General features: G+C 38.1%; 1 protein-coding gene and 1 pseudogene across 1 annotated transcript in view; both read left to right on the top strand.

Annotated features, from left to right (window-relative positions):
• The window catches only part of CTNNA3 (catenin alpha 3), a 1,844,203-nt gene that overhangs the window by 10,792 nt on the left and 1,806,662 nt on the right, over nucleotides 1-26,749 (top strand). The window lies entirely within an intron of this gene.
• Nucleotides 13,539-14,333, top strand: LOC133070589 (small ribosomal subunit protein uS2-like; annotated as a pseudogene).

Raw genomic sequence — 26,749 nt, 5'->3', positions numbered from 1 at the left:
TGCTTAACATAATGCCCTCAAGGTCCATCTGTGTTGTCACAAATTCCTTTGCCTTTTTTTGGTCTAGATTTTTGTGGGTTGTTTTTTTTTTTGCTGTTGATTGACATAACTTAAAACTGTATCATATTGTCTGTTTCTGTCACTGTGGTTATTATTTTAATGGTTACTTGATAGTCTGAGTAGATGTATTATATTTCATTTTCTTATTCTTTCATCTCTCAGTCTTCTAATTAAATATCACTTCCAGGCTGTACTTTCTTATTTTATCCTGTTTCTATTTTGCACATATACTCACTCTCAAATTTGAGATATGTTCATACACTGTGTTTCAAAGGGTCCTCTATAGAATACTTGCGCCAGGATTACCCAAGTCAGTGTGTGTGTGTGTGTGTGTGTGTGTGTGTGTGTGTGTGTGTGCGTATGCAGGGAGGGGGAATATTGAAAATTCACATTTCTGGGCCTTGCTCTAAGCTTTTTATACTAGAATGTGTGGGGACATAGCTTGTCTTTATTTTTATTTTTTTGTGGGGCCATTACTTGTCTTTAAGAACAATGGTATATATTATTTGGAAAAATACTATGTATTTTTAATAAAGCTTCTTTTTCCCATTCATTCCTATCTTAAAGATATTTCCATGCTGATGGTTAGCCAGCTATGTCATCACTTTCATGTCCATATTGTAAGACATTTAGATTATTTGTAATTATTCATGGTTACAAACCATGTTGCTTGCTTCCTTGTAGTACATGTGTCTTTAAATACTTTACAGGTTATTTCTTTGGGAAAAATCCCTAGAAATGCAATTTCTGATTAAAAGTATGTATTTTAAAAAAGAGGTTGGTACTTGTTGCCAGATTGTCCTTTAGAGGTGTTTTCCCAATTTGCATACACCCTGGAAGTGTCTTGGTATCTGTTTCTCTGCACTCCTGACTTTCTTATGCCCGGTCTTATTATTCTCTTACATTTTGATAATAATCAATAAATAGTTTCTCCTTGTTTTGATTAACTGACTGTTATGTGAATTATCCCTTTTGTGATAGGTAAAACCATATTATTTTCTTCTGTTACATTATTCACTTTTTCAGAATCAGATGTGTTTTTGAATCTTTTATTTCTTCATATTTGTCCTTTCTGGATACTTGTCTTGGATAAGCACTCAATAAGTTTTTATCTGTTTGATTTGAGTTCCCAGAAACAGAAGATTTTTCAGCTTTCACTTCCAGATTCAGAACGTATTATATGATTGTTAATGTTTCAGTCCCAATGACCCACTGATTTTGACCACAGTCATAGCCCATCTTCACACAGTTCTTAGGTTCTTTTTTTTTTAAAAAAAAGACAATTAATTTGAATTAACTAAAATATAGAATTAATATTTGAATGCAGATTAAGGGAATTTTATTGGCCAGAAAAAGAGAAAGGGAAAGAGTTATTTAATAAGGCTCAAGTCTATAAGTGGGTTTTACATAGTTGATAGAAGGAACTGACGCTGCTTCTGGAAGAGTTTGAGCTGGACATAATAAACACAATCCCAGTGTGTTTTTATTTTGTTATGAGACAAAATAAATTCCCTGGTGGAGGGTAAGTGTTTTCTGAAAATCTGTCTCCTCCTTAATGGTCCAGTTGAGGCCTTTTAATGGAAAGGGAAACTCTGAAGAATAAGGACTGTGACTTCTTCTTTTGTATTGTTTAAAGGGCAGCATCAAATTTAGGTTCTGGCCACCAGGAAGCTCCCCAAAATGTTCACTTATAAGTGTTACTAAAACATCAGTGGCAATGTAATGGGATGGATAAAATGGTGTTTTCCTGAATGTCTCTCAGGAAGAAAAGTAAATATGACAGGAAACACTAAAACACTTGAAATGATGGGAGGCACTAATAATGGGATATTTGTGGGCAACATGCTCCAACAATGAAAGATGTTGCTAAACTATTATCTCAGGAAGATGTGTTCAGTTAGATACTTTCCAAGGAAGGTGGGTCCAATCTTCCTTTGCTGAGTGCTGAGTCACTTCAGTTCAGTCACTCAGTTGTGTCCAACTCTCTGCGAACCCATGGACTGTAGCAAGCCAGACATGCCTGCCCATCACCAACTCCCGGAGCTTGCTCAAACTCATGTCCATTGAGTCGGTGATGCCATCCAACCATCTCATCCTCTGTTATCCCCTTCTCCTCCTGCCTTCAGTCTTTCCCAGCATCAGGGTCTTTTCCAGTGAATTAGTTCTTTGCATCATGTGGCCAAAGTATTGGAGCTTCAGCTTCAGCATCAGCCCTTGCAATGAATATTCAGGACCGATTTCCTTTAGGATGGACTGGTTTGATTTCCTTGCTGTCCAAGGGACTCTCAAGAGTCTTCTGCCACACCACTGTTCAAAAGCATCAATTCTTCAGCACTCAATTTTCTTTTTAGTCCAACTCTCACATCCATACATGACCACTGGAAAAACCATAGCTTTGACTAGATGGACCTTTGTCAGTAAAGTAATATCTCTGCTTCTTAATTTGCTGCCTAGGTTAGTCATAGCTTTTCTTACAAGGAGTAAGTGTCTTTTAATTTCATGGCTGCAGTCACCATCTGCAGTGATTTTGGAGCCCAAGAAAATAAATTTGGTCACTGTCTCCACTGTTTCCCCATCTATTTGCCATGAAGTGACCAGATGCCATGATCTTCGTTTTTGTGAATGTTGAGTTTTAAGCCAGGTTTTTGACTCTCCTCTTTCACCTTCATCAAGAAACTTTTTGGTTCCTCTTCACTTTCCTCCATAAGGTGGTGTTATTTGCATATCTGAGGTTATTGATATTTCTTCCAGCAATCTTGATTCCAGCTTGTGCTTTACCAAGCCTGGCATTTTTCATGATGCACTCTGCACGTAAGTTAAATAAGCAAGGTGACATACTCACCTTTTCCAATTTGACATACTCTTTTTCCAATTTGGAACCATATTGTTGTTCCTTGTCTGGTTCTAACTGTGCTGCTTCTTCTTCTTCTTTTTTTTTTTTTTCTAACTGTGCTTCTTAACCTGCATACAGATTTCTCAGGGGGCAGGTAAGGTGGTCTGATATTCCTATCTCTTTAAGAATTTTCCACAGTGTTGTGATCCACACAGTCAAAGGCTTTAGCATAGTCAATGAAGCAGAAGTAGATATTTTTCTGGAACTCTCTTGCTTTTTCTATGATCCAATGGATGTTGGCAATTTGATCTCTGATTTCTCTGCCTTTTCTAAATCCAGCTGGAACATCTGGAAGTTCACAGTTCACATAATGTTGAAGCCTAGCTTGGAGAAACTGAGTAGGAAGCACAAGTTTAGGGCAAGAACTGAATTGTTTTGAGCAATAGAAGAGAATATATACCATCAGAATTCCTCCTTGTGGCCCTTCTCCAAGCCAAAGACAGCTTCTTCCCTAAATGTTGGATCAATGCACTGAGGTGGGATGTGGGTTTGATCTAGGAATGGAGAGTAAGTTGCAAGTGAGTGAGTGATACAGAATTCCACTGTAGATGTATATTGTATTTGAAATGCCTTTGACACATTCAAATAGATTTTCGTGATTTGAACTGGTACTCTTTCAGGAAAAATAAAATCTTTTGAACTCAAAGTATAGTAGCAATTTTTCAAAGAAAATTTTTATGGGCCATTTTATTTTTTAATCTGAACTTCTCCAAAATGGAACTTTCAGTTCAGTTCAGTTCAGTTCAGTCAGTCAGTCATGTCCGACTCTTTGCGACCTCATGAATTGCAGCACGCCAGGCCTCCCTGTCCATCACCAACTCCTGGAGTTTACCCAAACTCATGTCCATCGAGTCGATGATGCCATCCAGCCATCTCATCCTCTGTCGTCCCCTTTTCCTCCTGCCACCAATCCCTCCCAGCATCAGGGTCTTTTGCAATGAGTCAACTCTTTGCATCAGGTGGCCAAAGTATTGGAGTTTCAGCTTCAGCATCAGCCCTTCCAATGAACACTCAGGACTGATCTCCTTTAGGATGGACTAGTTGGATCTCTGTGCAGTCCAAGGGACTCTCAAGAGTTTTCTCCAACACCACAGTTCAAAAGCATCAATTCGTTGGCACTCAGCTTTATTTACAGTCCAACTCTCACATCCATACATGACCACTGGAAAAACCATAGCCTTGACTAGATGGACCTTTGTTGGCAAAGTAATGTCTCTGCTTTTTAATATGCTATCTAGGTTGGTCATAACTTTCATTCCAAGGAGCAAGCGTCTTTTAATTTCATGGCTGCAATCACCAACTGCAGTGATTTTGGAGCCCAGAAAAATAAAGTCTGACCCTGTTTCCACTGTTTTCCCAACTATTTGCCATGAAGTGATGGGACGAAATGCCATGATCTTAGTTTTTTGAATGTAGAGCTTTAAGCCAACTTTTTCACTCTCTTTCACTTTCATCAAGAGACTTTTTAGTTCCTCTTCACTTTCTGCCGTAAGGGTGGTGTCATCTGCATATCTGAGGTTATTGATATTTCTCCCGGCAATCTTGATTCCAACTTGTGCTTCTTCCAGCCCAGCATTTCTCATGATGTACTCTGCATATAAGTTATATAAGCAGGGTGACAATATACAGCCTTGATGTACTCCTTTTCCTATTTGGAACCAGTCTGTTGTTCCATGTCCAGTTCTAACTGTTGCTTCCTGACCTGCATGTAGGGTTCTCAAGAGGCAGGTCAGGTGGTCTGGTATTCCCATCGCTTTCAGAATTTTCCACAGTTTATTGTGATCCACACAGTCAAAGGCTTTGGCATAGTCATAAAGCAGAAATAGGTATTTTTCTGGAACTCTCTTGCTTTTTTGATGATCCAGTGGATGTTGGCAATTTGATCTCTGGTTCACTGATTTTTAAATTAAAATTTTATTAATTTTTGCTCTATTTGTTTATTTATCTGTTTGGCTGCACTAGGTCTTATTTGCAACATGTAGGATCTTCTATCTTCATTGCAGCGTCCGGGGTTTTTGTTTTTTTAATTTATTTACAGCTTGCAGGATCCTTTTAGTTTTGGCATGCGAACTCTTAGTTGCATCATGTGAGATCTAGTTCCCCCACCAGGGATTGAACCCCGGTTCCTGCATTGAGAGAATGGAGGTTAGCCACTGGACCACTAGGGAAGTCCCTAAATTAAAAATTTAAATAAATGTATGTAATACAAGTACACTGGTAATTCATTACAATTCCTGCTGAATTATTATATTTTCATTTTGAGCAAATACCTATATCACGTAACTAGCCATTTACATTTTTTGACTACGTAATTGGCATCACGAGACTGTGAACCTGCTATTGTTCCTATCTCTGTGCATTTCTCCCATAACACTGTTCCAAGTTTGATATGTTTGCTCTCTGATCATTTAGGAGCTGGACTTGTGTGCTTAACTGCACAATTTTATTGGAGTCTTGAGAGGAAGAGAAGATAAGGGTGTGCTCAATTTGCCATCTTTAACCTATTTCTTAATCTTTTCTTGATAAGTTATAGTGCACAGTTTTAATAGTCAGGTTTTATAGAGTTATATGGACAAATAAAAAGATAATGAGAAACTAATATGTTGTGTGAGAGATTGTAAATTAGAGGATATTTTATCTAAGTTCATACTCTATTAGAATATCTCGGTTATAAAACCACTGCCCATTTTTGTATTGTTGGCTCATTATTTGTAAATAATGTAGTAAGAAATAAGGCCATTCTATCACTGATGGGCTCTGAAATGAAAGGTTATATCTTTTTTTAAACCCTAAAGCACAGTGCATTTTTAATTAGAAGTTATATCATTAGTAAGTGCTCAGAACACAAAATGACTTCTTAGTTTGGGTGAAATTAGTAACGCAAGGTTTTTACTCATCAAGAAGATAAAGTCAACAATGGTTGTAAAAATTATGATTTTTGAGATTTTATGACATTTTCTTTTTGAAAACTGTGTACCATTCAGATGTATGTGTAAAGTTTTACTTAGAAATTTTTGAGAATTTCTCTAGAAGTACTAATAACATGTGTGAAGTCAGAGTGGGACTGTCACTCCAAGAGAGAGGGGAGAGTAGATGAAGAAACAGGTGGGTTGGGGAAAGCAATCTAATTAAATCCTGAAAGGTTTTTGCTGAACCAAGAAGATGCCGGGATTCTTGGCCTCCAGAGAAGAATTCAATCCAGGGCCAGAGATGAGGCTTCATCACTCAGATCTTTTATGTAATAGAGTTTTATTAATGTGTGAAAAGGATAGAGAAAGCTTCTGACATAGACATCAGAAAGGGGCAGAAAGAGTACCCCCTCACTAGTGTTAGCAATGAAGTTATATACTCTTAATTAGTTATTCAGTTCAGTTCAGTCACTCAGTTGTGTCTGACTCTTTGCGACCTCATGAACTGCAGCACTCCAGGCCTCCCTGCCCATCACCAACTCCCGGAGTCCACCCAAACCCGTGTCCATTGTGTCGGTGATGCCATCCAACCACCTCATCCTCTGTCGTCCCCTTCTCCTCCTGCCCTCAATCTTTCCTAGCATCAGGGTCTTTTCAAATGAGTCAGCTCTTCGCATCAGGTGGCCAAAGTATTGGAGTTTCAGCTTCAGCATCAGCCCTTCCAATGAACACCCAGGACTGATCTCCTTTAGGATGGACTAGTTGGATCTCTGTGCAGTCCAAGGGACTCTCAAGAGTTTTCTCCAACACCACAGTTCAAAAGCATCAATTCTTTGGCACTCAGCTTTCTTTATAGTCCAACTCTCACATCCATACATAACCACTGGAAAAACCATAGTCTTGACTAGACGGACCTTTGTTTACAAAGTAATGTCTCTGCTTTTTAATATGCTGTCTAGGTTGGTCATAACTTTCCTTCCAAGGAATAAGCGTCTTTTAATTTCATGGCTGCAATCACCATCTGCAGTGATTTTGGAGCCCAGAAAAATAGTTATTACAGTGAATCAAAGAATGTCCGGAGGTTGTAAAGATCTTACTAGACCCACTCCCACAATTTAGATTTTAAGATAACAAGATTAACCAGAAGGTGTTTTTTTCCCAGAAACTGTCCTCAAGCAGGATACATTATTGTTATATAATCCTAAGGAATGTAGAGGAAAAAAAGTTTGTCCTTTCCTCCTCCTTGAGAATTCCAGACCCCTCTCTCTTTGGGGACCCTCAGACTTCTTATCAACCTGCCTAGGAATTGACTCTCTCAATACTTTTGAGAGTTTAGCATTGAAGATTGTTTGGCCATTGGATTTATATATAAGAAATGTAATATTTTCCTTTTGAAAGTTTTCTTTCTTTTGTAAAATGTCAGGAGCAAGAATCTTAAAAGGACGTGGACATTGTGAAAGTTGTCTTGCTGATTTTTGTTTTTGCTTTTGTGTATTTTTTTTTTTTTTAACTGAGGTGAAAAAGACAAAACAAAAATTACTCATTTTATTTGTTTATTTTTTGCTGTGTTGGGTCTTCATTGCTGGGCAGACTCTAGTTGTGGTGAGCGAGGGCCACTCTTGGTTGTGGTGCGCGGGCTTCTCACTTCTCTTGATGTGAGCGTGGGCTCTAAGAGCATAGGCTCAGTAGTTGTGGTGCATGGGCTCAGCTGCTCCACAGCATGTGGGATCTTCCTGGATCAGGGATCAAACCTGTGTCTCCTGCATTGGCAGTCAGATTCTTTACCACTGAGCCACCAAGAAAGCCCCCGAATTAGCCATTTTAAAGTGAACAATTCAGTAGCATTTAGTACTCTCATAGTGTTGGGCAACCATCACCACTTTCTAGTTCCAAAGCATTTTTATCATCCCCAAAGGTTGCCCAATCTTGATATGGGTACTTTTTCTAGAACATAAACTGGTACACTGGCTTCAAAATTTGTTCTTAATATATTAGCCACCATGGAAATAAGCCAGATTATTCTTTTCTGACCATGCAATTCCTTTAGAGCTTCACTTTATACAGTTTATAGTTTTCTTATCAGAAAATCTCAAAAGGATATTAATGTCCTTCCTTCCTATCATGTTCTTTGAATCTAGTTATGTAGAAATTAAATCAGAACAGAGTGTTCAAAAACTTAGAATAACATTTTATTTATTATTTTTGTTTTAGGACATTTAGAAGTGTACTGCTATAGGACTTTGAAAATGCAGGCTGCTGAGTAAGCAAATCTCATAAAGAATGGTTCATTTAGCAAATAAGTTAATAGATCTGTAAATGTTTTGCTTTTCTTTTTTTTTTACCAGCACATATGCTCTCATTTGTCATATGCTGTAGGATGATCATCACTGTCATTCTGTGATGGAGATTCTCCTTTGAACAGGGCTTAAAGTGGGTAGAATTTTATGGAGAATGATTTCTGGTACCATTGTCGGGGGTGGAAGAGAAGGGAATAGGGAAAGGGTCAGAGAATGCTTTTAGCTTTTCATTTTCTCCTAAAACTCTATTTTTAAAAATTAGATATCCTGCCTTCAAATTTCTGCTTTTCTTATTATCTAGCTGTTTATTTTGTAAATGAGATTTAGAAATGAATAAGGAAGCTTCAAGGGAAGAAATGTTCTCTCTGGAAGGCAGACTCTCATCAGCTTTGGTTAGTCATGGGTAACAGTTAAGCCAAATTTGTTGTTTTATCTACCAATCAAATAAACAGCTACTCTCTTTTTCCTGTTTTAGTGTGGAATAAAATACCACACAACAACAGGTATACCTAATAAATCTATGTAACTGTGGAGATTTATAAAAAAGCACAAAGTTTAATTATACTAATTATGGATAGTAAATTAAATAGAAAACAATAACCAAAGTAGTATAATAAAATAAGTAAAATAAATTACATTTTAATTAAATTATGTATATAAATATATATGTATATGTAACAATTATATGTAATTATTTAAAACAGTGTTTCTTTAAGTGTGAGTCCCAGACCAGCAGCATTGGCATCACCTAGGAACTTGTCAGAACTACAGAATCTATTGATTCAGAAACTCTAGGAGTGGGATACAGTAAGCCCTTTTTTAATAAGCCCTCATGGTGGTTCTTTATTTTATTTATTTTTAAATTGTGTTTTAAAAACATTATTTATTTGGCTGTGCCAGGTCATAGTTGCAGCATGCAAGATCTTTAGCTGTGGCATGCCAATTCTTAGCTGTGGCATGTGGGATCTAGCTCCCTGATCAAGAATTGAACCTGGGCTCCATGCAGTGGGAGTATAAAGTCTTAACTACTGGACCACCAGGTGGTTCTAATACAGGACTCACATTAAAATTTGGAGAGTGGAGAACTACCCTACTAGGCCATGCAATGCAGGAGACTTGGATTCGATCCCTGGGTTGGAAAGATACCCTGGAGAAGGGAAAGGCTTCCCACTCCAGTATTCAGGCCTGGAGAATTCTATGGACTGTATAGTCCTTGGAATCCCAAATTGTCAGACAGGACTGAGCGACTTTCACTTTCACCCTATTGTTCACTAATAGAGTACCCTCCAGTGTTTTTGCCAAAACTACATTGACAAATTACTGGGCTTGACCTAGAAATCCAGATGTAAAGATGAAAATAAAAGAATTTTTTTTTTTTGTTTTCTAAAATTGTCCTCCCTCAATATTTCTGTAAGGATTTTTTCCTATATACACTTTTACAAATTTTAGAAAATATGATCTATACAATTTGAAACTTTGGTCTTTTTGGACTTACCATTATGGAATAAAAGTACTTTGTAAAAGTCATTAAAAGTATGTTGTAAACATACTATTTAAAGACTGCTTAATAGCTTAGAAGTTCATAATTTCATTCTCTTTATTTTCCACATTTGTACTATGGAAGGTTATCTTTTTAGAAGTTGAGATGAGAGAGCAGTTCCTTGCTTGCAATATTGTATTGTCTTATTATATTGTCTTTGACAATATCTTTTCATATTGTCAAAGAGGCATAGACAAATTTGGTGAAACTGTAAAGCAGACAACTGCTGGTGCCTAAAAATGTTAATTTGTTACAATTTTGTGTTTTCCATTTCATGTCTTCTCCTTCTGAGGCCTCCTTTTCAGGCTTGCATACTTCCTGTCTCCTCAGCTTACTGACCCTTTTGCTGTTCAGTGTCTTTTGGATTTGTTTCTTCCATTAAATATTTTCACAGTCTTCTTCAGCTTCTATCTTAAAACCCTTAAAGGCAGGAATTTGGAGACTATCATAAGTAATTGAACAGGTACTTGACCTACTCCTTGCCTTGGATCTCAGCACAGAGGTGCTTGCTTACTTAAACATAGGGGTTGATGGAGGACCTGTGGAACCAGACAAACCACCTCAGCATTTATTAGCTTTCTGTCTTTGGAAAATAAATACCTTTGAGCTTAGACTAGCTCATCTAACAAACTAATAATCTAACAATATCTAATTAAATGTGAACATTACATTATACTTAAATTATAATTTATAGATATGAGCATTACATTATATATAAAGTGCTAGAATAATGTCTGACATAAATTGTCAATAACTATTAGATATTGCTATTAGAAGCACTATTAGTGTTTATTTAACTCTAGAGCCATCTTTGTACAGTTGCTGAGATTCTTGGTTTTAGCTTTGCATTTTTGTGACTAATAATGCTTAAGTTATTTACATTTTATGTTAATGGCAAACTGGCTCTACTTTTTCCTACAATTATATTTAACCTTTAAAATTTAAATTTTTATGGAAAAGGTGTTTTAAGAAGGCATTATCTCAGATTCCTATTTTCTTCTTTTTTAAAACTCAAACTTATAAAAATCTCTCTCAGAGGAAGTTATCTTTGGTAAAGTAAGTTTATTTTTATTGTCATTATAATATTACAACTTTCCTAGAAATTTTCAGGGAAAAACATATATTAGTGTACTATTAATTATAAGCTTATTTAATATTTTTTTGTAATCTGTGAATGTGCTTAGTTCTTAGGCATCATAACTTAAAATACTAACTGAAAAATAAAGGAAGCACAATTAGGCTTTATTCTTACATTGTATAATTTTGGGGATTTTGGACATATGTTTATTAACTCCAAGAAAGCTGTTTAGCATGAGTTACTCACTTAAGTGATTATATTTATATTTATCTGTTCTCTCCATGTGCTGAGTGAGCAGTGTGCAATACTTTGGCCTATTACATTTATTCATTTACTTATCAACCTTTTATTGAGTGAATATTATGTGTTAGATACCATGCTTGGTCCTAGGTGGATAAGCATGGGTAAGATATGATAGAGTTCATTTCTTTTGTGGAGAAATATGTGAATGCATAATTTTAATGCAATATGTTAAGTTCTATAATAGAGGTATACAGAAAGAAGCATGTGGTTGGTACATTTAACTTGGCATTTAACTTAGTTGGGGAACAAGGACTGATGGTTGTATATGAGGCCAGGCAATTAGGTAAGACTTGTCAGAGAAAATGTTTGTCTGAACTGAGCCAAGTTCAGAGTGGCCCAGGCTGGTATATCTGAGGGAACAGAGGGCAGAGTATAAAAGGAGCACTGTTATCGTTTGTAGATGACATAGGAATCAACCAAGAAATGTAAAACTAAGGAAAGTTCTGTGAGATTGCCAGATATGAAATCGGTCAGTCAGTCAGTTAAGTAGCTCAGTCGAGTCCAACTCTTTGCGACCCTTTGGACTGCAGCACGCCAGATTTGCCTATCCATCACCAACTCCCAGAGCTTTCTCAAACTCATATCCATCAAGTCGGTGATGCCATCCAACCGTCTCATCCTCTGTTGTCCCCTTCTCCTCCTGCCTTTGATCCTTTCCAGCATCAGGGTCTTTTCCAGGGAGTCAGTTCTTCGTATCAGGTGGCCAAAGTATTGGAGCTTCAGCTTCAACATCAATCTTTCTAATGAATATTCAGGATTAATTTCCTTTAGGATTGACTGGTTTGATCTCCTTGCAGTCCAAGGGACTCTCAAGAGTCTCCTCCAACACAACAATTTAAAAGCATCAATTTGTCGGCGCTCAGCTTTCCTTATGATCCAACTCTCACATCATACATGACTACTGGAAAAACCATAGCTTTGACTAGAGAGATATGAGATCTGCTTGCAAAATTAATAGTGCTTCACTGTACCCATCACAGCCAATTAGAAAATATAATAAAAAGATCCATTCACAATGTGACAATATTTCTAATGCATCAAGGAATACACAAAATCTCTGTGGCAAAAACTTTGAAACCCCAAGACATTTAAGCTGAATATTTAAGCTGAATTATTTAAGCTGAATAAATAGAGTAATATCCCATGTTGGGGGCTTCCCAGGTGGTGCTAGTGGTAAAGAACCCGCCTGCCAGTGCAGGTCTACTTAAGAGACACAGGTTGGATCCTTGGGTTGGAAAGATCCCCTGGAGGAGGGCACAGCAAACCACTCCAGTATTCTTGCCTGGAGAATCCCATGGACGGAGGAGCCTGGCAGGCTGCAGTCCATAGAGTTGCACAGAGTTGGACACGACTAAAGCGACTTAGCATGCATGCCCCCCCATGTTGGATGGAACATGTTAATAAATATGTCAATTCTCCCTTAATTAATGTGTAAGCTAATTGCAATGCCAGTTAAAATAATAGTTGGCTTTTTTTTTAAAGAACTTGATACACCTACTATAAAATTTACATGGAATAATAAAGGTATAAGAATAGCTAAGTTAGCCTTAAAAAAGAAGAGCAAAGAGGGGGTATTTATCATACTAGATATTCAATTTAGTCACTCAGTCATGTCCGACTCTTTGTGACCCCATGGACTGCAGTATGCCAGGCTTCCTTGTCCATCACCAACTCCCGGAGCTTGCTCAAACTCATGTCCATTGAATGAGTGATGTCATCCAACCATCTCATCCTCTGTTGTCCCCCTCTCCTTCTACCTTCAATCTTTTCCAGCATCAAGGTCTTTTCTAATGAGTCAGTCCTTGGCATCAGGAGGCCAAAGTACTGGAGCTTCAGCTTCAGCATCAACCCTTCCAATGAATATTCAGGATTAATTTTTTAGGATTGACTGGTTTCATTTCCTTGTAGTCCGAGGGACTCTCAAGAGTCTTCTCCAGTACCACAGTTCAAAAGCATCAATTCTTTGGTGCTCAGTCTTTCTTACAGTCCAATTCTCACATCCATACATGACTACTGGAAAACATATTAATACATATTCAAAAGCCTTAATATTACACATTTCCACAGCTTTAAAAAATATTTACCTATTTATTTGTGTGTGTCACATCTTAGTTGCACCACAGGGGATGTTTCTTGTGGCCTTTGGGTTCTCTAGTTGTGGTATGCTGGCTTATTTGCTTTGCACCTTGTGGGATCTTAGTTCCTTGACCCGGTATTTGACCTGTGTACTCTTCTTTGGAAGGCAGACTCTTAATCCCCCGACTACCAGGGAAATCCCAATTTTGTGCCTTTTGATAGTGATTTCACTATCTAAAATGACTCCCACATATGTATAGTGTTCAAGTGCTCTCTAGTGCTCTTAAGTGCAAGGAATCTGTGATGTGTTTTATGGGGAAGATATTTGTGTTACATAAGCTTTTTCAGATATGAGTTATAGGGCTACTGGTCAAGAATTCAAATGAATTTCATTCTGCAAATGAAGGAGGAGAATGTCCTCAAATTCCTTGCAGTAGGAACCCACTTAGGTGGCACCAACCTTGACTTCCACATGGAACAGTACATCTACAAAAATGATGGCATCTAAATCATAGATCTGAAGAGAGCCTGGGAGAAGATTCCGTTGGCAGCTTGTGCGTTGTTGCCATTGAAAACCCAGATGATGTCGGTGTTATATCCTCTAGGAACACTGGCCAGCGAGCTTTGTTGAAGTTTGACGCTGCTACTGCTGCCACTTCTATTGTCGGCTGCTTCACTCCTGGAGCCTTCACTAACCAGATACATGCAGTGTTCTAGGAGCCATGATTTCTGGCGTTTACTGATCCCAGGGCTGACTACCAGCCTCTCACAGAAGCCTATGTTAACCTGCCTACCATTGCTCTGTGTAACACAGAACTCACCTAGTGGGCCGAATGCAGTGGATGCTCACCTGGGAAGTTCTGCACGTGCGTGGAACACCCCCGGGAAGTCATGCCTCATCTCTGCTTCTACAGGTATCCTGAAAAGGAAGAGCAGGCAGCAGCTGAGAAGGTGTGACTGAGGAGGAATTTCAGGGTAAATGGACTACTTCAGCTCCAGAGTTCACTTCTCCTCAGCCTGAGGTATTGGACTGGTCGCAAGGTGTGCGGGTGCCTTCTCTGCCTGTTCAGTGGTTCCCCCTGAAGGATGGAGCGCTCAGCCTGCCGCTTCACACAGGTCTGCAGCTCACACTGCTCAGGCCGCGGAAAGGGTGGAAACAGCCACGGAGTCCTCTTAAACTGTTCTTCCTCAAACACTTAAAATGGAAATTGGGTTGATAGAAGATAAACAGTTGCTAAAAAAAAAGAATATATTAAGTAAGATGCTTTTAACAGAAGCACACATAAAACAAGAAGTAAATATTGATCGTAGTGGAAATATTGTGACCACAGACTCACAGCAACTGTATTTCTCCCAGGAGCAATGGTTCACTAGTTCAGTGTTCACGGTGACTTTATAGCATAATTAATGCCAATCAACTGTATATGTATGTCCAGCATCTAGTCAAAAAATAAAAAAAATACAGGGAGGTTTAGTAAAAATAATTCACTATTAGGAAATGGCTAAATTGGCATTGGAGGGCTGAAAATAAGGAAACCAGAGGGAATACAGGCACAGCTATCACCCTTGGGGGAACAAAGGCAAGAAGAGGCATTCTTAAAACCTTCAAGCTGGTCCAGTGGAGCCAGGACTCAGTTGTCTGAGGAGAGAGTTCTGTTGGGATGAAGGATGCAGACCGGACATTTCTGGGACTGTGAAGGAGCTGAACCTGGAACAGCTATTGCTGATTCAAGGAATGAAGAACCGTTGTTGGGCTGAGCTGTATGAACAGCAAGGAAATAGGAAAAAGCAAATTCCACCTACTCTCTTGCCTTCGAGTGTCCTTGGAAGAAGCTAACAGAAAACCAGCTGGTGAAGGAGGGCGTGCTGAGTTCCAGCTCCAGTATCACAAGACAATAGTAGATTTGGAGCTGAGAGTACTAAAATTTTGGGTTTGTTGGTTACAGTAAGTAACACTATCCTGAGTATTACTACAAGAGTTCTTGTTGCAGTGTTTTTCTTTTTAATTAATTAATTTATTTTTGGACCCATCAACCAGTATGTGGGATCTCAGTTCCATGACCAGCAATCAAACCTGTGCCCCCTGTATTGAAAGCATGGAGTCTCAGCCGCTGGACTGACAAGGAAGTCTCCTGTTGCAGTTTTTTTTATTGTAGGGGAACTGAAAACAAGCAGAGCGTCTATCACTATGAAAGTGTTGTTGTTCAGTTGCTCAATCTGTCTGACTCTTTGCAACCCCATGGACTGCAGCAGGTCAGGCTTCCCTGTTCTTCACCATAGGGTGTGGGAAAATGGACAATCTTAAGGAGTGGTTGGAGGGTGTAAAGGAAGCTTGCTGGAGAAAGAAGAGCATGGTTTGTTCTTGCTCTAGAGACTGGCAAGTATTCTGGGTATCTGTATGCTTTTATTTATTTATTTATTTTTTAGATCTTGTTATCTTTTTTTTTTTTTATTATTATTTTTTTTTTCCAGTGGGTTTTGTCATACATTGATATGAATCAGCCATGGATTTACATGTATTCCCAATCCCGATCCCCCCTCCCACCTCCCTCTCCACCCGATTCCTCTGGGTCTTCCCAGTGCACCAGGCCGGAGCACTTGTCTCATGCATCCCACCTGGGCTGGTGATCTGTTTCACCATAGATAGTATACATGCTGTTCTTTTGAGATATCCCACCCTCACATTCTCCCACAAAGTTCAAAAGTCTGTTCTGTATTTCTGTGTCTCTTTTTCTGTTCTGCATATAGGGTTATCGTTATCACCTTTCTAAATTCCATATACATGTGTCAGTATGCTGTAATGTTCTTTATCTTTCTGGCTTACTTCACTCTGTATAAGGGGCTCCAGCTTCATCCATCTCATTAGGACTGGTTCAAATGAATTCTTTTTAATGGCTGAGTAATATTCCATGGTGTATATGTACCACAGCTTCCTTATCCATTCATCTGCTGATGGGCATCTAGGTTGCTTCCATGTCCTGGCTATTATAAACAGTGCTGCGATGAACATTGGGGTGCACGTGTCTCTTTCAGATCTGGTTTCCTCAGTGTGTATGCCCAGAAGTGGGATTGCTGGGTCATATGGCAGTTCTATTTCCAGTTTTTTAAGAAATCTCCACACTGTTTTCCATAGCGGCTGTACTAGTTTGCATTCCCACCAACAGTGTAAGAGGGTTCCCTTTTCTCCACACCCCACGGAAAGATAACCAATCAGAAAAGAAAAATTTATTCTCCTTAGTATATTTATATGCTTTTATTTTGGAATTGGTATTTGGAAAGATAGGGAAATTGGGAGAAAGAAAAGTCTCTTGCCCTTAGAGTATAATAGACAGGCAGATATTACTATTTAAAAGCAACATAATAAATTAATATTTTTACTAGGTGGGTACATAGTTAAATGACTCACATAGAGACTGTAGACCCATTGTCTTATCAAGTATTATGTGCCCTGAGAGATAAAAAGTTTGAAAATAAATTGTAGTCAGAGTACAAATGATATAATTTTATAAAAATAGAATGTGACTAATATGTATTACCTGTTTATGTTTGTGGAAACCTCACTTGAGCACTAGCAGACCACAATGTACTGGATATTTAGAAACTTTCCCAAACTACACTATAGAAGAATTTTTAATTGCTAAAAAGAGATTTATTGCATTTGGATACAAGGTTGACCATAGTGGAAGCAGCTGATTTATATGCTAGAACAGGAGCAGCCTTGGAATTGGTGATTTATAGCATAAATCCTGGAAAAGTTATCAGGTTACCTCTTTAAATGGGGTATGGAAAGAAAAGAGCTAAAAACTGGAGTATTGGCCAAACTTCTGTAGCTGCTTCCCAAACATCTAGTCCTTTCAAGAGAATGCTGGGAAAGGGGTAGCCCTGATTTGTAGTGTTTGACAATTTTTGTGCTGTGAATACTCCTAACCATGGCCATTTGAAAATTACCTGCATGAAGTCAGTAAATGCAGAATTGGGATTAGATGCTGGCAGTCAGTTCTCTCACCTGTAACTTCATCTTACCCCATAAGAGGTGAGATGCCACATGCAACTCACCAGCAGTAGGCTCTTACTTCCATTTGGATCAGTGATCTGATTCAAGAGTATCATCCCAAGGACCTGCTTTCTAGGCCCATTTGACTCCAAGTGGCTTAAAACATTATAAACCAAGTATCAGCTATAGCAGAAACTTCTGGTTAGCCTCGCTCCTGATTCCCATCACACCTGTGGAAGATAGTTCCTGGCAGGCCATTAACACCCTCACATTGTCAGCGTCACACCACACATCTTTCACTGTTTACAGTGGGGTTCTCCAATACCGCAGAGGAGAGGGGGAACCCATTCCAAGCCTTGACTTGGATTCTTCCTGAAAGCAAAAGCCTGAGATAGGGACTTGTGTCTAGGTAGTTTATTTAGGTGGTAGCACCAGGGAGCAGGGAAGAGAGACTGGGCAGGATGAGGAAAAGAGAAAATCATCTTATAAACTTGCATTGTCAGAGTCACTATTGAGTCCAACTGTGACTTAATACGACCCAGAACCTTCTGAGGATTGTGTAAAATGCCCCTTAGAATTCTCTACGTGGGGGTCAACTGGAGGGAGCAGTTCACCCTCACTGGTTGTGTCTTAATCCTGGACACTCAATCCTGGGAACGTCTATGGATATGCACATCCTGAGTGGGTTCCCCCTCTCCTCTGCGGTATTGGAGAAGCCCAAACCGTGAAGGATGTGTGGTGTGACGCTGACAATGTGAGGCTGTTATGGCCTGCCAGGAACTATCTTCCACAGGTGTGATGGGAATCAGGGGCAAGGCTAACCAGAAGTTTCTGACATAGCTGATACTTGGTTTATAATGTTTTAAAAGGTGGACAAAACATTTATTCACAGTGAAGCTACTATTTAGGGTCATGAGATTAAATTGCTTATCAGAAAACTGAAAAAATTTTGGGGGAAAATGTAGCTTTTTTCTCCCTTCTCTTTCCTTTTCCTCAAGTAAAACTCTGGGTTATGCAGTGTTTCTGTGTCATAATAAACCCATAGGAAGGATTTTAATCAAGTTCATAAACACTGAATATACATGAGCAAATACATTCATTCATTTAATGAAAACTTAAAGTTAGTTTTTTTTTGTGCATAATTTCTGACACATAAGTTCCTAGTTTGCACATGGTAAGTGTTAATATTCCTGTATTTGACAATCTGAAATTAAATCTGATTCTGAAAATAAAACATTAAACTCATGTTTGTATTACTGAAAGGAGTAGCCCACCCAAACAAGGATTATTCATATCTAGGTGCCATATAGTAAAGGTTCTGCTTATTCAGCTGACGATTGGCAGTCAGTTAAGATACCTATTCCTAAGAATATTTGTATGAAAAGGGTTCTTACAGCTCAGGACAGGATAAGTATTTGCACTGATCACTTGAGAAGAACTAAACATGTATTATGTAAATACACTGAATACTTGAGAAGAACTAAACCTTATTATATGAAGAATGCCTACCCCAAACTTTTTCACCTGTGTAGATTGTAATGTTTGCAATCTATAGCTGTAGTCAGATCCTATTTCCAAATGAATCTACCTTGTAGCTGGAAGCCAGAATTTTAGTCCCATATCTGGTGTGCCTGGCTGAAGCCTGAGCAATTTTGTGTCCATTGAATCATAGCCTTCCATCTAACTTTCCACCAGGTTCGTTTAGTCTAGGTGACTGGCTTTCTGCCCAGTGTGCTGGACTGTGGCTCTAACTTATGCCTCCGGTTGGGTGTTTTTAGTTGAACCACCTGAAACAGGGCATTACCGCCACCTAACACAGAGTGACATTGCTGGGTGGAGGCTCCTGCTGCAGTGCCCCACTCTCTAGATTGTTGGTTCTTAGATATTGTAACTGGTTCTAATTAAATACAAGTTAACTGTATTTCATTAGCCACCAAGCTATTTCGATTGGGCTCAGCTCTTATTGTTGCTTGGTTCTTTTTCTTTTAACTTGCTCACTGCTAAAATTGAAATAGAGCCTACCTAAAATGCAATATGCACTGTATACCATTTACTACACAGTTAAAATGATTAAAAACTGTTACTATTTACTTGAAAACTTTATGTTGTTAAAATTTTTATTTCAACACTTGTATTATAAAATGAGGTCTCATATTATTTTAGATACCTAGATTCCAGTAGCTTAAATTCCTACTGCCTTAGTGCCAGAAATCAGCTCCTGATGTGTTTCTGGGTTATTTTTGAGTCATGCCCAGAGCTGTCTCAGCTGTGTTTAGGAAGAGGTCCATCATGTTTTCCTGTTTCGGATGCCTTGCTATGCTGTTGCGCTGCTGCTTTTGTTCTTGTTCTCTAGGTTGATATTCCATCTAATTCAAGAAATAGACCCTTTCCTTAATTTTCTGTAGGATAGCATTTTAACTAAAGTTTATAGAAAAAGGCAGGAAAAAGAAAAGACAGCACATCATAATTATGACAGTAACTGTGGCTATGCTCAAAATCCCATGGCCCTGAAAATGATTTTGATTTTTTTTAAAGCTGCAAGACCAATTTGTTTCTAGAACTATCAATACAAGATGCTTTGGTGTTTTAATATAGTGAAGGGACTGATAGGGTAGTTAATTAATAAAAGAAGTGTCACCCAGGATGTCTGTGCTGGGAATTTTCATTAACAAGTTGTAAAAGAAATAACAAAGTAATCAATGAACTAAAGCAGACATGATTGACTGTAATTACTGTGCTCGTTAAGGTTATTGACTAACAGCAAGATGAGCTGTCAGAGTTGAGGCATGGCACTCTTGAGAAAATTAATCAGAAGAACATTCATTTTAGCCCTTCTGTTTTCACCAAGGCAGCAAAGTTAATGTGTCAGTTTTAGTAGTTCAGAAATAGTTAAATCAAGATTTAAAATTTTAGCATCCACATATTCTGATTAGCATTTAAATACCACATTTGGGTTTACACAAAGTGAAACAGAGGGAGAGGGAGAAATTAAGTGGTAAGTATATAAAGACAGCAAGCAAGACAACTGTAGTTTGTATCAGGGTAATAGCTATAAACATGGAGAGGCAATGGGTTTGAAGGATATTTGAGAAATAAAATTAATAGCATATCATTCTATCATGATGCTGACATCTTTTATTTCTGTATCAAGGCAAATATAACTCCCTCCAGGAAATTTTCTTGGTTACCTCCTCCTTCTAGAGCTATCTTTTCTTCGTTTGAAAGCCAATAGCTATTGATACTTTATCTTGTATAGTTAATTTTCACATGCCATGCTGTTAAGGACATTGCCATTGCCCCTGGCTTTTATTCCAGTGGTGAAAACAGAAAAAGCAAACATATAAATAAATATGCAAGGTTGTGATAAGTGACTAGGGGCAGTGAGAGAAGGTACTCAGGTAATACCTCTCTGAGGGATTATATCAAAGATGAGAATGAGCCAGGCATGTAAACAGCTGGGACAAAATGATTTCAGGCAAAAGAACAGAAAGTACAATGGCCCTAAGGGAATAAGCTTGGATGTTTTCTGAACAGAAAGTGTAATTGAAGTCAGTGAACTAGGGAGAACAGTATTGTGAGTCCAGTGGGAGAGGTCGACAGGAGCCAGATCATGAAGGGCCTTGTAGATTTGGTAAATAATTTTCCTTTTGTGCTATGGATAATAGGAAGCCATTGGGTAATTTTAAGCAGGAGAATAACATGAATTAAACTGTCTTATGAAATATCATTTAGATGCTATGTAGAAAATGGATTGCAAATGCCTCAGAAAACTTGGGGTAGGGGAGATAGAGACAGGTTGTATTCAAGAAAACTTTTGGAAATAGGATTTATGGAAATTCTTGATGGTTGTAAAGGAAAAGAATGAGTGAAAGATGACTGCAGGATTTCGGCTTAAGCAATTAGGTGATGGTGACGATTACTAGAGTGATAGAAATAGGGTTTTTCCACCCTTCCATCCCTTAATTTTTTTAAATTATAATTTTAAAATTGAGATATAATTGACCTACAATGCTATGTTAGTTCCAGGTGCACAACATATTGATTTGATATTTCTGTTATAATCACCATGAATGAGAGAGGTTTGAAAGGAAAAATCAAGAACTCTTTTTTGGGTACAGCGTAAGTTTGAAATGTATGTTTGCTATCCAAAGGAAATAGCAGTTGGATATATGCCTCTGGGCTCATGAGAGGGGTCTGGGTTGGGAATACAAGTTTGAGAATTGTTAGCCTGTGAAGGTGTGACAGTTGAGTGAATCAGTTAGCTCAATTCTTGCATTTCCCTTTGCTCTGTCACACCTCCCTTTCTCATTCCTTAATGACACATTGGTGGGTTCCTTAATTTTCCTGCCATTTTCAGTGCTTTAAGGCCTGCTTAGTCCGGTTTGAAACTTTCATCTCATTCCAATTTAAATCTCATCTCCTCTCTTTCCTCCATCACTCTTGAGAGACCTGAAAGGAGGAAGGGCCAAGATTGACTTTTCCACCATTTCTCCTGCTCTGATATCTTCTAGAGGAGATGAGTAGTTGGCCTAATTCCTCTAATTTTTCAAGTCCCCTAACTTTTCCTCTATTGTTAGGGCTGAGAGGGAAGCATAAAGCACTTTTCTGAACTGATTTTCAGTAAGCCCCAGAGTGAGATGTCTGTCCTAAGACACTGAAAAATCCCTTAGCATGTGGTGTACGCAGAAGGCTTCTTTTTCTTTCATTTTGAGCCTTAGTTGCCAATTCTGAGCAATAAGAAAAATTCCACTCAGCATCCTATTACAGATCTCATTTTTAAAACTGTCGGTTTGGATGATGTAATCCCTGAAGTGACTTATGGATTTGGCCACATGAAAGTTGTGGATAGACTTTAAAATGGTCCTTATGGCAGTGAAGGTGACAGAGGTCACATGGAATGGGTTTGTAGAATAAATGAGACGTGAAAACGTAGGTATGGCAAGCAGCCCAGGGAAGTGTTGAGATGAAGGCGGCAGATAACTTGGGAGGAGCAGCTGGAGAGATCTGTAAGGTGAAGCTGATGTTTGTTCGATGTTTGAAAATTAGAGATAGTGGCCTGCTTTTCTGCTGAGAAAAGTAGAGAAGGGGTTATAATGAAGTACATGAGATAACAATGAAGGAGCAGAGTCCTAGAGAAGGTAGGAGAAGAAGGGATCCAGAGCAGAAGAGGAGAGATTAACCTTTGGTAGGAGCAAGAGTACAGCTTGAATTGTAATAAGAGAGAAGGCAGGACTCGAGTGGGTGGTTTTGTAGATTTGATGATGAGAAGGTAGGGGCTGTCTTCCAAGATGGCTTGTTTTTGTGAATGAGGCAGGAGAGTTGGTTAATAGCTAATAACAAGGTGGGTAGAAACGGAGATTGGGGGAAACATCTTTTTGCTACAGTATACAAATGTTGAAATAGGAGCAGATTCATCTAAAATACCCAACAAAGTGCCAGAACTATTTATCACATATTTTTTGGAATAAAATACCTTTACTTATCACACACTGAAAGTATTCTTTACTTCAAATATCATCTTAAAAAGGTGTGACAGAGGTGAGGTGAGGTGAACAGCACAGAAGCTATTTGGAATGCTGGAATGAGAAAAAGGATTTTGGGTGGGACATTCTAACTTCCATCTTGTGTTTAAACTCCATCTAGGTGCCTCTCCTTAGTTAATAAAACAGAAATTAGAAAAAAAAAGTGTTATAGCTGTTCAGAAAATTACATGTTTTTAAGTCTCAATCTGAAAGCCAATATTTTAAGGTGTCATGTATAGAACAAAATGGACTCATGGTTCATGCAAAAGCTAGTTTCATTTTTTAAGGGATTTTAATGTAAAGGAGAACCTATTCCATTCTGATTAAAATACTGATTGTACCCTGAAAGGCTTATTTCCCAGAAGGGTCTGCTGATAGGGATTGAGTTGTTTTCTTTTTGGAGGCCTCTCTTCTGTTCCTCTAATCTAACTGGCCCCTAACACAGGGCTCTGCATCAAGGCACTCCTCAGTACATGTGGTTGAGTAAGTTTGTCTGGGGCCAGCCCTGATACCTAGAGCCAGAGACACCCTTGATTACCTCAGAAGGATTTCTATGATGGCTCTGATTTATTCTTTTTTCTCTTTTTATCTAGCTCCTCGATCCCTAACCTTTGTTTGCTTGCAGGAAGAATGTGAGCCAATATTGTAAAGTTTTAAAAGTATAAAGAAAGAAAACAAGTAAATAGGGAAGGATAATAAATACTGAACAAGACTGGGCAAGGTGACAAGATGGAATTACTGTGAAAATCTGGACGCGGGCCAGGGCACAAAATGCAGTGGCTGTGTAGTTTACAGGAACTATTTAGTGTTCAGCATGCTTCAGTGATCACCCAGAGAAAGCCAGATTTTTCCGGTTTTGTTTGCTACCCTATAGTTTGCTATGGAAATCTGACATAGGTGATCTGTGTTTTCTGTCACCCAACCGATATAAATATAGAGAACCGTGGGGCCTCTGCTCATCAAATCAGACGTGATTTGAATTGCTAGGAGGAGGACCTCTTGTGGCTATAGTGGGAAATACTTCAGCTAAAACCTATCTTGGAGGCTGCAGACATTTTTAAGAGGGAATTTTTTTTTTTTTTAAATACAACTTTATAGAGCTCTTTAAAATTATATTCCATTATTTGTAATATTTAATTGATTTGATTATACCAAGTAATATAATTGCATCTGTATTGCATCTCTGAGGAGTTCAATGTAATTTGAAGCACTTCAGATTTGATCCATGTAAAATCACATATCCCCTGAAAAGTATATAGAAAGAATAGTGGTTTTCATCTCCATTTTGCAGATGGAAACGAGAGGTACAGAGCAGGTAAGTAACTTATCTGTGGCTTTAAAATAGGAGCAGGCTGGCCCATAATAGAATTTGGGTATCTAATCTTGGGCTCAATTCAACATTCTCTGTTTAGAAAACATTCATTATTAAAGCTCTAAAACAAAAACTTCTATTTTGCAAGTGAAAAGTGATTTCTTTATTCAAGAAAAGATGGATTGAGAGACATAAAACTTACTCTTTGTTTTCACTGTGAAAAGAGGCTGTTCCTAGATTCTCCAGGGGGAAAAAGCTGCTTTAAAAAAAATCTGGGGAAGACAGTATATTAGCAACTAAGAATCGTTAGAGAAATGTAATGTCAAGTGCATACACATTTTAAAGGAAGCTACATAAAAAGTTATTTCACAGATTTCCCTAGAAATCATATAAAATGAGACCTCTTTCATAATTGATTCTCTCTGACAATTTGCAAACCTTGCCTTTTCCTCTTGGCTCCCTAATATTTGTTCTAAGAGTGCCTATAGAGCTAATAAATAAATGCCTTTAAAAATTTTTGAATTCAGCCTTTTAAGAACAGAAATGCCAAAACTCAAATGAACAGTTTTATTTTAGGGGTAGTTACCACCTACTACTACAGTCACTACTTTTATGACTTTGGCAGAAAGTCACAAAAGTGTTAATGCCTAAAATAATATGGTACAAGTTCAGGTGGGGTGTCAAGGAATAGATGCAGTGATAAAGCATAAAGCAGGGGTATGGAAGATTGTTCCAATGAATGTTAAGATGTTGATGGTGAGGAGATTAAAAAGGGAAAGAGGAAATGTATAAAAGAATAGCCATAGGAAAAAGAAATTTTGTTGGAAAGAGTTTTTTTTGTAGTGACTTTAATAATGGTTTCTTTCACCTGTGGAGCTTTTGGTAAGTCTTCACTTACATTCTTTACTAATAATTACATGGGTCTAAATAAACCCTAGAGGCACAGAGCATGATGCTTGGTAAGATTTCAGAGGAAAAAACTATCTCAGATATGACACAGAATTCTACGGTACTGAAGACACTGAATTTTACATAATTGATCTTTTGATGTGTGAATTTCCTGGACTTTCCTATTATCCCTGCTTTATCATTTTTCACTCTCGATGATTCCAGCATTCAGCTTTAATTAGATGTAAGAGGTCCTTGTTTCAGAAAGGTACTAGAGAAATGCAGATCCTACGTATTTAGAGCTTCCTGACAGCTATGTTTGTAGATCTCTGGGTAAAGTATGTGTCTGGCCTTTTTCAACAAAGTATTTTCAGTAACAAGTTGTCAGTGAGGTCAGTGACTAGCAGTTCAGGATTAGATACCACCCACCCTGGTTTGTAACCTCCCCCTTCTCTCTCATCCTGGGTGAATGCCGCTCTGCTGAAGTGACTGCCCCACTGTCACTGACCCTCAGTTTGGTGCTCTGCAGCTCTGTGACTAACCAAGAAGTCTTATTTTTTTTCCTCACCCAAACTCTTTTTGGAAAATTTCCTACAAGAGCCGAATTTTAAACACATTTACTCTATAGGAAGCAACAGAAAGGTAAGAGTCAAGTCGTAAAAAGAGGAGCTGGACTTCAGTGCATTCTTGTTTCTGCGATGAAATTGCTCTGCCTTAGTTACATATTGTAGGTTTAAAGTGTGGGGTTTCTTTCTGAATTAAGGAACATCACATTATTATATAAAACGGGAATGTTTTGACTAGTTATGTTGAGAAATATAGGCTTTCACGCTGTTTAAAGTTATAAATAACTTTCAAACTAGTGCCAGGGGAAGCTAGTAGCCAAGGTCGTGCTTTGCATTCAGAGAGTTTCTGGCTATAAAAAGCCGATTGGGATCCAGTGCAGGAAAAGATAAGATATGGCCTGGATACATGTGCCTTGGCATGGGGCTGGGGCAAAATATTTGAAGGGATTTTACTTTCAACCCAAAACTTGTTCATAGTAATGGGAGATTTTTAAAATGAGATAGTGGCAAAAGCCTTAATTTTTGAATTTAATATTTGCTTTATATACTTGTTTTATACTTGTCAATAATATTGGGAAATTGAGGAATCTCTCAGAGCTATTTTTACTGCCATTTATAATCAAATGAAAATCACACTAGTTGAGATGAATATGGGAAATAGTCATCAGTCATGTAAAGAGAAGGTCACTATCTGACAGTGGCTGGGGTGACTGCAAGCAATTGCTCTCAGTTGCACTGAAAACAGAACTGGAGAGAAGTACAAATGGAAACAAGAAGAAATTTAGGTTAGGCCTCAGGAAGTTCGATAACTGTACATGTTTTGAGTCATGGATATGCACCACTAAGACATGCAACATATCTGATGATGTAAGAGATCCAATGATTTGCTTAAAACACACAGGTGGGAAAAATAGGATTTCAAATTAGCCTTGGTCATGGGTTTATGGCTAGGTTTTTTTAGACAGACTAAAATGTCAACATACTGAGAACAATTGTGGTTTGGAGATATAGATTATCAGTAGTCAAATTCAAATGGCATATTTGGATGAACTATTAAAATTTTGTTATCCACTATAAAAAAATTACCTTAGTAGTGGCATAGGACAATTTGTTAAAAGGAGAAACCCAAAATACCAACAGCATATATACAACTATTTCCATTTGTTGCGTCCTATACACAGTCTGTGTCTCTCTTAATTGAGTGAAATATTGGGATTTTTATAGTAAAATTTATGTTTATTTTCATTATAAAAATGATATGAGTTCATTGTAGGGATTTTAAAAGCACAGACAAAATTATCTGTAATCTAA

Source organism: Dama dama, chromosome 15, assembly GCF_033118175.1.
Source record: "Dama dama isolate Ldn47 chromosome 15, ASM3311817v1, whole genome shotgun sequence".
Lineage (NCBI taxonomy): Eukaryota > Metazoa > Chordata > Mammalia > Artiodactyla > Cervidae > Dama > Dama dama.
This window is presented reverse-complemented; position numbering and strand designations above follow the sequence as displayed.